This window comes from Oncorhynchus keta, chromosome 35 (assembly GCF_023373465.1).
Source record: "Oncorhynchus keta strain PuntledgeMale-10-30-2019 chromosome 35, Oket_V2, whole genome shotgun sequence".
Classification (NCBI taxonomy): domain Eukaryota; kingdom Metazoa; phylum Chordata; class Actinopteri; order Salmoniformes; family Salmonidae; genus Oncorhynchus; species Oncorhynchus keta.
In genome coordinates, this window is record NC_068455.1 from 21,103,359 (window position 1) to 21,115,823 (window position 12,465).

The 12,465-nt window shown below is 44.5% G+C and overlaps 1 protein-coding gene across 3 annotated transcripts in view; it reads left to right on the forward strand.

Annotated features, from left to right (window-relative positions):
* The window catches only part of daam1a (dishevelled associated activator of morphogenesis 1a), a 96,042-nt gene that overhangs the window by 5,619 nt on the left and 77,958 nt on the right, over nt 1–12,465 (forward strand). For 2 of the 3 annotated variants that reach the window (XM_052496683.1, XM_052496685.1), the window contains exon 1: nt 6,331–6,979. The exons of the other annotated variant lie outside the window; for it this stretch is intronic. The gene's annotated coding sequence lies outside the window, so the exon portion shown is untranslated. Of the gene's footprint in view, nt 1–6,330; nt 6,980–12,465 lie in introns of those variants that run through there. 3 annotated transcript variants of the gene reach the window in all.

Sequence of the window (12,465 nt, forward strand, 5' to 3'; positions counted from 1 at the left end):
GCCCTTGGGGCAAGAGTGAAACTATCAAACTGTGAGCCAAAATGGTTTCCCACAAGGCCAGGCCTAAATAGATGAATGTCTGATTGTGACATGCTAACATAGAGCCCAGGTGGCATTCCACTGTGAATCACATTGAAAAACCTTAGTTGTTTGTCACCAACATTCCAAGTAGGACGTCTCACAGACACTGTTGTTCCAAATGTCTGGGAGTGTTACAAAAGTTGAAGCAATGTGACTTGCCATGTTGCAATGATGCTTGATCGGTATGAATGATTGCTACAGTGTTGCTACAGACATGCACAGAATACCCCACATTTGCGTTGATGTTTTATAGTTATCTGTAGCTATCTGTCTATCAGTCCTGCTGCTCCTCGCTCCATGGTTGCTGTTTTCACTGACAACAACTACAGTATTTGCTTGCCTGTCAATGTCATTGCGAGTGGGGCAGTTGCTCACAGTGTGTGAGTTATTGTACTCTAAATATTGATGGGGTTTCCAAAGAAAGCAAACCAATGGGATTGTTTTTGTAATGTTCATAATAAGAATTGATTTCCCATGGCACATCACTTTTGATCAAAGTTTTAGTCTTTTGTTAACCATCTGAACTTAGGCCTATATGGGCTGCAGGTGATTTATGTTTGATAGGACTCCTGATCTTGTGTAAGTTCTCCCAAATTGACGATAGGCCTCTATCATTCAATATGGACATGCTGTGCTTCCTATACCTGTGTCTCGTCCTCACTGTTCTCTTCATAAGATCATTTATAGGAAATGTTTTCTGTCATATTGGTACTTTCTGTGTAACTCCTTTGGTCAGAGGTAAAGCAGATGGGTGGGCTGACCTACTATACAGCACATGTCCTCCTCAAATAATATCATATTCTGCTGAGGTCTGAGACATCCAGGTCCGCGTATCTTTCCAACATAAAACTTGATGTGGTTATAAATGTTCATATCCTGGATCGGTGAGGAGGATGTCAGGTAGCTCTGATCCTTTCAACAGATGGGAGGAGAATTGATGGCTACTGTCTGGTCTCTGACTCAATCCGAAAAACTGTCTTATGTTGGTCATGCATATCAAAATGTTCCAAACAAACTCTGACCTCTTAGAATTGTATTTTTAACTACCTCAAGTAGGAAGGAAGCTCTGTCTGATCTGTCCGAAGTGAACCAGGATTCTGAATTTGTTGTTGGTGCTACCATACATCATCTGTTTGCACTTTGTATCCTCAATGACTCAATGACACTGATTTCACCCTGAGTCTATACCTTGAGTAACTTACAGTAAGCAGATAAGGGATCTTCTGAACAATAACAACAAGTTTCAAGTTTTAATGCACAAGTACTTTGAAATGCCTTTCTTTCAAACTCAAAACCCAACAAAAATATGAAGAACACAATAAGTAAGTTAGCATACTATAAACAGGGTTAGTTCAAATACCATATTTCCAATGTGCAGGAATACTGGAGTAATGAAGGTATATATGTACAGGAGTAAGGTGACTTAGCTTCAAGATATAAGATAAGCAGAGTAGCAGCAGCTTGTATGTGAGTGGGTGTCCATGTGTGCAGAGGCAGTATAAATGTATGTGCATGTTATGTGTGAGTGGGCAGATGATGGCGTGAGTGTGTGAGTGTGTAGGGCTCTGGGAGTGTGTAGGGCTCGGTGAGTGTACATAGAGACAAAAATAAAAAGGTCAATGAGGATACAAGGTTAACTCAGATGGTCTGTGTAGCTATTGTTAGCTATTTATCAGCCTTATGGCTTGGCGATTGAAGGTATTCAAGAGCCTGTTGGCTTCAGACTTGATGCACTGGTACCGCTTGTCGTGCAGAAGCAGGAGAAATAGTCTATGGCTTGGGTGGTTGGAGTCTTTTTTTCCCCGGGCCTTCTTACCACACCGCCTGATATAGATGTCCTGGATGGCAGGGAGCTTGGCCTCTGTGATGTACTGGGTTGTCTGCACCACCCTCTGTAGTGCCATGCGATCGAGGGCGCTGCAGTTGACATACCAGGCAGTGATGCAGCCAGTCAAAATTCTCTCAACGGTACAGAAGTAGAACTTTTGGAAGATTTGGTGGCCCATGCCAAATGCCAATTCTTTAGTTATTTGCACACCGAGGAACTTGAAGCTCTCAACCTGCTACACTATGGCCCCGTCAATGTGGCGTACTAGCCCCCCGTTTCCTGTAGTCCACGATCAGCTACTTGTTCTTGCTGACGTTGAGGGAGAGGTTGTTGCTCCGGCACCACACTGCCAGGTCACTGTCAGCTGACTCATCATCTCCTGTGATCAGGCCAAGCACAGCTGTGTTGTCAGCAAACTTGATAATGGTGTTGGAGTCATGTGTGGCTACACTGTCGTGGGTGAATAGGGAGTACAGGAGGGGACTAAGCACATATCCCTGTGAGGCCCCTGTGTTGAGGGTTAGTGTGGCGGAGGTGGTTGCCTACCCTCACCACCTGGGATCAGCGCGTCAGGAAGTCCAGGGTCCAGTTGCAGAGGTAGGTGTTCAGACCTAGAGTCCTAAGCTTGGTGACGAGCTTGGAGGGCACACTGGTATTGAACGCTGAGCTGTAGTCAATGAACAGCATTCTCATATAGGTATTCATCTTATCTAGGTGGGTGAGGACCGTGTGGAGAGCAATTGAGATTGTGTAACCTATGGATCTGTTGGGGCGGTATACAAATTGGAGTGGGTAAAGGGTGTCTGGGATGAGTTAATGTATGCCATAATCAGCCTCTCAATGCACTTCATGATTACAGATGTGAGTGCTACAGGGTGGTAGTCATTGTGGCATGAAAACTTAAGAGTTCTTGAGAACAGGAATGATGGTGGTCATCTTAAACCATGTGGGGATTACAGACTGGGACAAGGAGAGGTTGAAAATGACTGTGAATACGCCTGCCAGCTGTTTTGCTCATGCTGAGAACACGCCCTGGAATACAGTCGGGCAACATGGGGAGGTACAGAGGGATGAAACCAGACTGCCTCTTGCTGACTATCTCCAGTCAGCCGAGGGATTGTGTGATTGGATGATATATACATTCTTTTGAATGTTGTTAGTATCCTGCATACAAACAGGGTCTGTGTCCCAATTCTTTATCCTTCTTGTGCACTTGCACACATCCCATTAAAAGGAAATGACTGATGTGAAGAAATATGATGGAAACTCTCTATAGCGTATGCTTATGCGTATCAAATGCTATTTACTGTAGATCTGTTCAGAGGCGTGCACAAGTGTACACTTCCCAGAAAATTGGAATGCAGGCAGGGTAAATATGTTTCTCACAGTGAACAGTGTTATGGCTATCTAAGATAAGTGTCTGACAGCTCACTTCACTGTGCTAATGAGGCCGCAGCTAACTGGACTAAAGTGCCCTGCTCATGACAGCGACAGGACACAGCTTCTTCCACAGCACGACTGGGACCCGAGCAAAGCAGTGCCATGTGTTTCAGCCCACTGTAATTCTCACAGTGGGATGGTCATCATGTTTGGATGTTTCATGAAACATTTGATGATTCGTGTTTATATCCTGGTGAAGTTCTAACTATGTCCTGTAACTAACCAAACCCTATTCATCACAGCAGACGTCTGTCATAATGTTGGATTCAGCTGGAAATGTGTATGTGCGATTGAGACATTGTGTTATTGATTGTGTCAGATTATGAGCCATTGTGAGATTTGTCTCCAGGGCTTGCTGATATTCCAGGTCGGGTTACTGAGGTCTGTGTGTCACTCCTTCGATGCATCAGTTTATCCTGTTGAGGCACGCCCAGAGGGAAAAACAAGACTCTCCCTTCACGGAACTGTTTACTGAAACACAGTTTAGGAGATTCTAAACGTCTGTGAACATAGCATGCATGAAACATGCACAGGCTGTTTTATTTCCCAGGCTTTTCAACCAATGTCATAAAAAATGGCTTGAATATCCCATATATCCCATTAAAAGGCAGTATGTCTGTAATCAGAGGAGTGTTTTTGCAGCCGCGTGATATGATGACTGTGTGTGTGCGTGCGTGTGTTCGTCCATCTGTGGCATTCCTCTACAGTCTTCACATCACAGACAGACGCTGACAGTGAGTCAGTTAGTCCGTCCCAGAGAGGGAATGCATCATGACCAGTTTGTTTCATTACAACAGTGATGGTGGCCATGTTATTTACTAGGAGCCTGGCAGGCTTCAGGCTGTGTGAATGAGACTGAGGGAGAGCTGTCCTCAGCTGTCTGGCCCCACAGGGGAATGTCAGTCTGTCTGACCACTCACCAGTTGGTATCAGCTAGCCACTGAGCCTCTGCAGACTGGGTAGGCATCTGTAGACAGCCAGGCCAGCCCAGGGTGCTGACTGCTGGCAAACACTGGTTCTCTCTCTGAGGGCAGCCAGGTCCTGCTCTGTGTGACTCTGTGACATGGACCAAGTCCTCTTTCTAGAGGGGAGGAGGATTGCTGAGTCCATTGAATAGCTTGTAACTGGCTCCATTAGATTGGCTCCTGTGTTTTTGATACCATGGGATACTTTTCAATGACTTGTGTCCACATACTAGTCGACTCTAGACAACCATTTGTCGGAGCATTGTGTCCCAGTATCTCTGTGTGTCATTCATTTCACAGCATGGTGAGGTTATAGATAAGTTGCTCTCTGCTTGTTAATTGTGATCGATACACTGTGTGTCGTGAATGATGCTGTATTTTCCAACAGCCTTGTGAATGAGACTTTGTACACCAGAGGGCTTTGCACTGAGAGAAAGAGGGCTGAGGCATGTGCCGAGTTAATAAAATCAAAAAATCAGAGCAAGCCTTTATCCATTGGCTCATAAAGAGGATTCTGGCAGCAGGGGAAACCCCCTTTTATTCCTCTACTTAGCAACTATCTGAGAACACCAACATGAGAGTGAATGCTGCTGGGTATTATTTGGGCAAAGGTCAGTCATCCACAGGAACACTAGCATGCTGTTTACGGACTGCAGTGGACAGAGGACGCAGCCCAAATGGCACCCTATTCCCTATTTAGTGCACTACTTTTGACCAGGGCCCATAGGGTCCGTAAGGTGCCATTTGGGATCAACAGAGTTACTTGCTGTAACCTTTTAAGCTCAACATTGCGTTACTGCTATGTTTTTATCAGCTCCAACGTTGGGCAACTGTTGCAGATGTATTCCTCAGGGAAGTTTCAGTGTGTTTTGCAAATCTAAAATGCTTGAAATCATACCCCCACCTTACATTGGGTGTAGTATTGCAGTGTGTATAGTAGAGTATTGGTATAGTAGACTATTGTGTTCCTTTTTTATTGACATGAGTCAAATGGGTGGGGAAACATCTAGAACGATCCCAAAGGTGATTATCCACTTGAATCACAATCGTAAGTCAAAACACTGGGAAAGGGAACTGAATGCATTTAACTGAAATGTGTCTTCCGTGTTTAACCTAACCCCTCTGAATCAGTAAGGTGCAGGGGGCTGCCTTAATCGACTTAGATTTTTCCACCTTGCTGGCTCGGGGATTCAAGCCAGCGACCTTTCCGGTTACTGGCCCAACACTCTTAACTGCTAGGTTACCTGCTGTACGTACTGGTGGTGGTTGGTGGGAAATTGAGTCTTAAAGCAGATTGAAAGGATTGCCTCAGAGGCAGATACAGTATGTGTGTGTGTGTCTATCGTGTGTGTGTGTGTCTATTGTGTGTGTGTGTGTGTGTCTGTCTGTCTGTCTGTCTGTCTGTCTGTCTGTCTGTCTGTCTGTCTGTCTGTCTGTCTGTCTGTCTGTCTGTCTGTCTGTCAAACAGTAGTGTGATATGTTCTTGGTGAGGAAAGCCCTCATCACTCCCTTAATAGCTTAGTATTCTGAGAAAATGATAGGACATGAACTCTGTCTGTCTGGTGGATGGAAGGCAGGATGACAGATCCATCCATTGTAGCGCAATGTAAGTTACGTTGGCCTAGTCTGTGAAGTGATTGATTGTCAGTGATAGATAATATGTTAGGGTGTGTGATGAGTCGATCTTCTACAATAGAGCTCCTGCTAGTGTAACCCAATCTGGATACAGATGGTCCATGTCACTAGAGTATTGATCTTTCAATATGGCAGGAAACACACACACACACACACACACACACACACACACACACACACACACACACACACACACACACACACACACACACACACACACACACACACACACACACACACACACACACACACACTTCTCTAAGTGGAACAGAAAGAAAGCTGAGAGCAGTGGGAGGAGTCCAGCTCTGACTCCCTCCAATAGAAACACGCTGGGCACTGGGGGGGTGTGGCATGGCATAGGGATGTGGGCTGGCTGACTGCAGCAGCAGCAGAAGCCAACATCAGTGGGTTTGTGTGTCTCTGTCCATATGCTCAGAGCAGTGTGGACTGACGGCCTGTGTGCTGTCTCAGTGTAGTCACTTCCAGAGATCGTTTAAGTGGGGAGACTTTACTGGATTACAGTGAGTTAGACTTGGATAGATTGATAGGTGTTACTGTAGAATAGAGAAGCAGTTCTGTGTGATAGATAGTTTGCGACTGACTGTGAGGCTTCTATTTATGTGCAGACAGAGGAGTTGGCTCGACTACAGCTACAGTTCAGTGACCACGCTTCACTGACTCAACCCGTGGATGTCACAATGCTATGTCCATGCTGAGGAGGTCTGGTCTTTCTGTTCCGAGCTGTTCTGCTGGATGAGGCTGGAGCTGGATGTGTTTCTCTCCTTTCCTGGACTGTGATTGTGGTGATCTCACTGCTGGAGACATAGGAAGCTCTGTCTTCAGCTCTTCTCACATTCTCGGTCATTTGGTCTCTAGTAGCGCTGGCTGCCTGCCTGTAGAAAGCAGAGAGCAGAACAGAGAGCAGAGCAGGACTCACTCTGTTCTGTGGAGCTTGTTTCGCTGCCTGGACTGGACTTTATAACGAGGATGTTTACCCATATAGGAGGATATATTGCTGTTGTGTAAAAAGGTAAGATTGTTTAAAAAAAATTCAATGAAAGCATTACAAGACTTCTGGCTGTATGTTATTCAACAGGGGAACAACAACACTCGCACAGTAATGGATCTTAGGAGAAATCTTTGGCTGCTTCTGTTTCTCTTTGGACAACTAACTCTAAGGGAAGCATAAGTAGTATGCTACTGGCACAGTGGAATTCTACTCCCTTTTACTCCCTCTGTATTTAGGCAGCTATGTGCTCAGAATGTGTCTGTCATAATTCAAGGGAAAACAACACTCCGTCTGTCTCTGTGTGGTGTGAGCTGGGAATGCAGGGAGCCCTGAACAAAAAAAACTAGAATGAGACTCGTATGCATTTCTTCCAAGGGTGAGCCAACACACACACACACACACACACACACACACACACACACACACACACACACACACACACACACACACACACACACACCACAACACACACACACACACACACACACACACACACACACACACACACACACACACACACACACACACACACACACACACACACACACACACACACACACACACACAGACAGACAGACAGACAGACAGACAGACAGACAGACAGACAGACAGACAGACAGACAGACAGACAGACAGACAGACAGACAGACAGACAGACAGACAGACAGCAGCACGTCAGATTGTTTATCATAAGTCCACCACTGTACCATTTGAGTGTTACTGTTTTTAGGATCTCTGGGTGTTACTGTGGGTGTTAGCATGGTTCTGTTTGTGACTGGAACTCTGGTCTGGCATTCACCATGACTCTGTGTGTTTGAGTTGGAGGTGGAGTTTTTCTAACAGTACTAGAGCTAGGCTGTGAGAAAGGTCAATGGGTCTAAGAATTTTGGCCTTGTGTTAATACCCCTGACTGTTCTGAGTTAGTAGTTTCCCTATTGCTATTTTTCTATGAATAGTGAGGGCATGGGGCAGTTGGTTTTTGGCTGTGTCCTGATTTGAATATACTGTCACCTCCTTATCTGCTCAATATTGCATCTGTTTCCAAGGGGATGGATGGCTGAATGGATGTTGTTAGATGCTTAGCCCCTGTATGAAGCAGCTCGGTCACTACTGTTTGCCCCCAACACACACACACACACACACACACACACACACACACACACACACACACACACACACACACACACACACACACACACACACACACACACACACACACACACACACACACACACACACACACACACACACACACACACACACACACACACACACACACACACACACACACACACACACTGCCCAGAGACTCCCACCCATCATTGATTGGCAGCTGGGGGACCCATGCAGCCGAAGCTTAGCCTATAAAAACTCATTACTCACACTGGTCCTTGTTCAATCCCAGCGACTCATCCCGCTGGATTAGCACATGTAATGCAGGCACGGCTCTGAATCAGAAACAGCCCTGGCAACAAGGGAGGAGAGCAGTGTGTATCCAGGGTCCTGGGGAAAAGGATGAGTTTAGAAAATTGGGAGTTAGCTCAGATATGGCTGAATGAGAGGGAGGGATCAAGTCTGGGATGGTGAAGAGTGTGTATATGTGTGGTTGGTTTTCATCAGAGCCATCTAAACCAGCCGTGGTGTGTGTGTGTGTGTGTGTAACTGCATTCCTGCAGGGACCAGGGACTGTATGCCTCTGGTTATTTCATGAGTGGGATGGAAGAGGGCTGGAGGCATCCCCTATTGGCTTGACATTTGACCCTTCTATCAGAGCCCAGGGGAACTAAGAGCCGATTGGCCTGTCAGCACCCTGCTAATATTGATCTTAGCAACTCTCTAGACCCTGAGTGCTCCACTCTGCTCCACTCTGCAGTCTGAGTGATCTGATCCCAATGGCATTCTGTCAGGAGAGCACCAAAACAGCTCCGACCGACCAAAATCAATTCCAAATGTTCCCGACTCTAACCAAAATGTAACACACATGTCGCTAGCTAGGCTATATGACCTGGTCTGCGTCTCAAATGGTACGCAATTCCCTATGGGCCCTGATCGAAAGTAGTACACTATATAGGGAAAATGGTTCCATTTGGGATGCAGCCCTGGGTGGTTTTCAGATCCAGCGAATAGGAAATTGCCCCCCTATTACCTCCGACACACATGCCTGTCTATTTCTGTCCTTGCTTCCTTTCCTCTCCAAGTGGTTCCAATGATGGTGTCCAGATCATCTCCATTATAATGTGATCTGACAATAAGATGAGCTAGTTTTCCATCCATGCAGTGAGTGAATAGGTCACATGGTAAAATGTGTGTGTTTTATAAATCTAGTATCTACTGTTGCGCCGAACGATGAGTTCTAAATAGACACACTTAGCCTCCTTTTGATGACATATTGACAGAGATGAAATCGATCAAGGGACTTGCGGGGTTCATTACGTAAAACGCATCCCATGGTCTGATTGACTGACCTCGTTGAACTGGACAGGTTAGCCTGCGCTGACTTCTCTCTCTTATGTAATACTCTAAATGGGTTGTCCTGGGTTTCGCAATATCGTTTGATCACTTAAAAGGTCTGGCTTCTAAGGGGAGGTCTGTGCTGTGCTCAATGCACTATGCAACAGGCTTCCTCAGTACCCGGGTTATCATTCCATTCATGTTGATTGTGTCGACATCACAGGGGTCTGAGCTTCAGATATATTCACCCACATTATTTAAAATGACTGATAAATGCATTAGTTTTTTTGGGTAGGATCGATTGATTAGATTACCTGCAGTGCAAATGTAAATCATTCACATGTATGAATCACCATCAATCAGAACATAGATGAAGATTGTTTAGGTGATGATAGCTAAGCACATCTTACATTTCTCTACCGGTACTGGCCACATAAATAAGTAAATAAATATATATATACACTACCATTCAAAAGTCTGGGGTCCTTAGAAATGTCCTTGTTTTTGAAAGAAAAGCTTTTTTTTTTGTCCATTAAAATAACATCAAATTGATCAGAAATACAGTGTAGACATTGTTAATGTTGTAAAGGACTCTTGTAGCTGGAAACCCCTGACTTTAAAAAAAAATGAATATATACTTAGGCGTACATCATTCCTGTGTTCCAATGGCACGTCGTGTTAGCTAATCCAAGTTTATAATTTTAAAAGGCTAATTGATCATTAGAAAACCCTTTTGCAATTATGTTAGCACAGTTGAAAACTGTTGTTTAAACCGATTAAAGAAGCAATAAAACTGTCCTTCGACTAGTTGAGTGTCTGGAGCATCAGCATTTGTGGGTTCGATTACAGGCTCCAAATGGCCAGAAACAAAGAACTTTCTTCTGAAACGTGTCAGTCTATTATTTTTCTGAGAAATGAAGGCTATTCCATGCGAGAAATTGCCAAGAAACTGAAGATCTCGTACAACGCCGTGTAATACTCCCTTCACAGAACAGCGCAAACTGGCTCCAACCAGAATTGAAGGAGGAGTGGGAGGCCCCGGTGCACAACTGAGCAAGAGGACAAGTACATTAGTGTCTAGTTTGAGAAACAGACGCCTCACAAGTCCACAACTGGCAGCTTCATTAAATAGTACCCGCAAAACACCAGTCTCAATGTCAACAGGGGAGCTGCAACTCCGGGATGCTGGCCTTCTAGGCAGAGTTGCAAAGAAAAAGTCATATCTCAGACTGGCCAATAAAAAGAAAAGATTAAGATGGGCAAAAGAACACAGACACTAGACAGTGGAAGATTGGAAAAACGTGTTATGGACAGACTAATCTAAGTTTGATGTGTTCGGATCACAAAGAAGAACATTCGTGAGATGCAGAAAAAATCTGTCAAGCATGGTGGAGGCAATGTGATGGTCTGGGGTTTCTTTGGTTGTGGTAAAGTGGGAGATTTTTACAGGGTTAAATGGATCTTGAAAAAGGACGGCTATCACTTAATTGGAGCCAATATCCTCCTACAACACGACAATGGCCCAAACTATGCAATAACTATTTAGGGAAGAAGGAGTCAGCTGGCATTCTGTCTATAATGGAGTGGCCAGCACAGTCACTGGATCTCGACCTTATTGAGCTGTTGTGGGAGCAGCTTGACCGCACGGTACGTAAAAGTGCCCATCAAGCCAATCCAACTTGTGGGATGTGCTTCAGGAAGCATGGGGTGAAATCTCTTCAGATCACCTCAACAAATTGACAACTACAATGCCAAAGGTCTGCAAGGCTGTAATTGCTGCAAATGGATGATTCTTTGATGATAGCAAAGTTTGAAGGACACAATTATTATTTCAATTAAGAATCATTATTTATAACCTTGTCAACGTCTTGACGATATTTCCTATTCATTTAGCTAATTTCATGTATGTTTTCAAGGACATTTCTAAGTGACCCCAAACAGTTGAAGTCGGAAGTTAACATACACTTAGGTTGGAGTCATTAAAACTCGTTTTTCAACCACTCCACAAATTTCTTGTTAACAAACTATAGTTTTGCCAAGTCGGTTAGGACATCTACTTTGTGCATGACACAAGTCATTTTTCCAACAATTGTTTACAGACAGATTATTTCACTTACCAGAAGTTTACATACACTAAATTGACTGTGCCTTTAAACAGCTTGGAAAATCCCAGAAAATTATGTCATGGCTTTAGAAGCTTCTGATAGGATAATTGACATCATTTGAGTCAATTGGAGGTGTACCTGTGGATATATTTCAAGGCCTACCTTCAAACTCAGTGCCTCTTTGCTTGACATCATGGGAAAATCAAAACAAATCAGCCAAGACCTCAGAAAAAAGATTGTAGACCTCCACAAGTCTGGTTCATCCTTGGGAGCAATTTCCAAATGCCTGAAGGTACCACGTTCATCTGTACAAGCAATAGTACGCAAGTATAAACCCTATGGGACCATGCAGCCATCATACCGCTCAGGAAGGAGACGCGCTCTTTCTCCTAGAGATTAATGTACTTTGGTGCGAAAAGTGCAAATTAATCCCAGAACAACAGCAAAGGACCCTGTGAAGATGCTGGAGGAAACAGGTACAAAAGTATCAGTATCCACAGTAAAACGAGTTCTACATCGACATAACCTGAAAGGCCGCTCAGCAAGGAAGAAGCCACTGCTCCAAAACCACCATAAAAAAAGCCAGACTACGGTTTGCAACTGCACATCGGGACAAAGATTGTACTTTTTTAATGTCTTCTGGTCTGTTGAAACAAAAATAGAACTTATTGGCCATAATGACCATCGTTATGTTTGGAGGAAAAAGGGGGAGGCTTGCAAGCCGAAGAACACCATCCCAACCATGAAGCATGGGGGTGGCAGCATAATTTTGTGGGGGTGCTTTGCTGCAGGAGGGACTGGTGCACTTCAAAAAAATAGATTGCATCATGAGGTAGGAAAATTACGTGGATATATTGAAGCAACATCTCAAGACATCAGTCAGGAAGTTAAAGCTTGGTTGCAAATGACTCTTCCAAATGGACAATGACCCCCAAGCATGCTTCCAAAGTT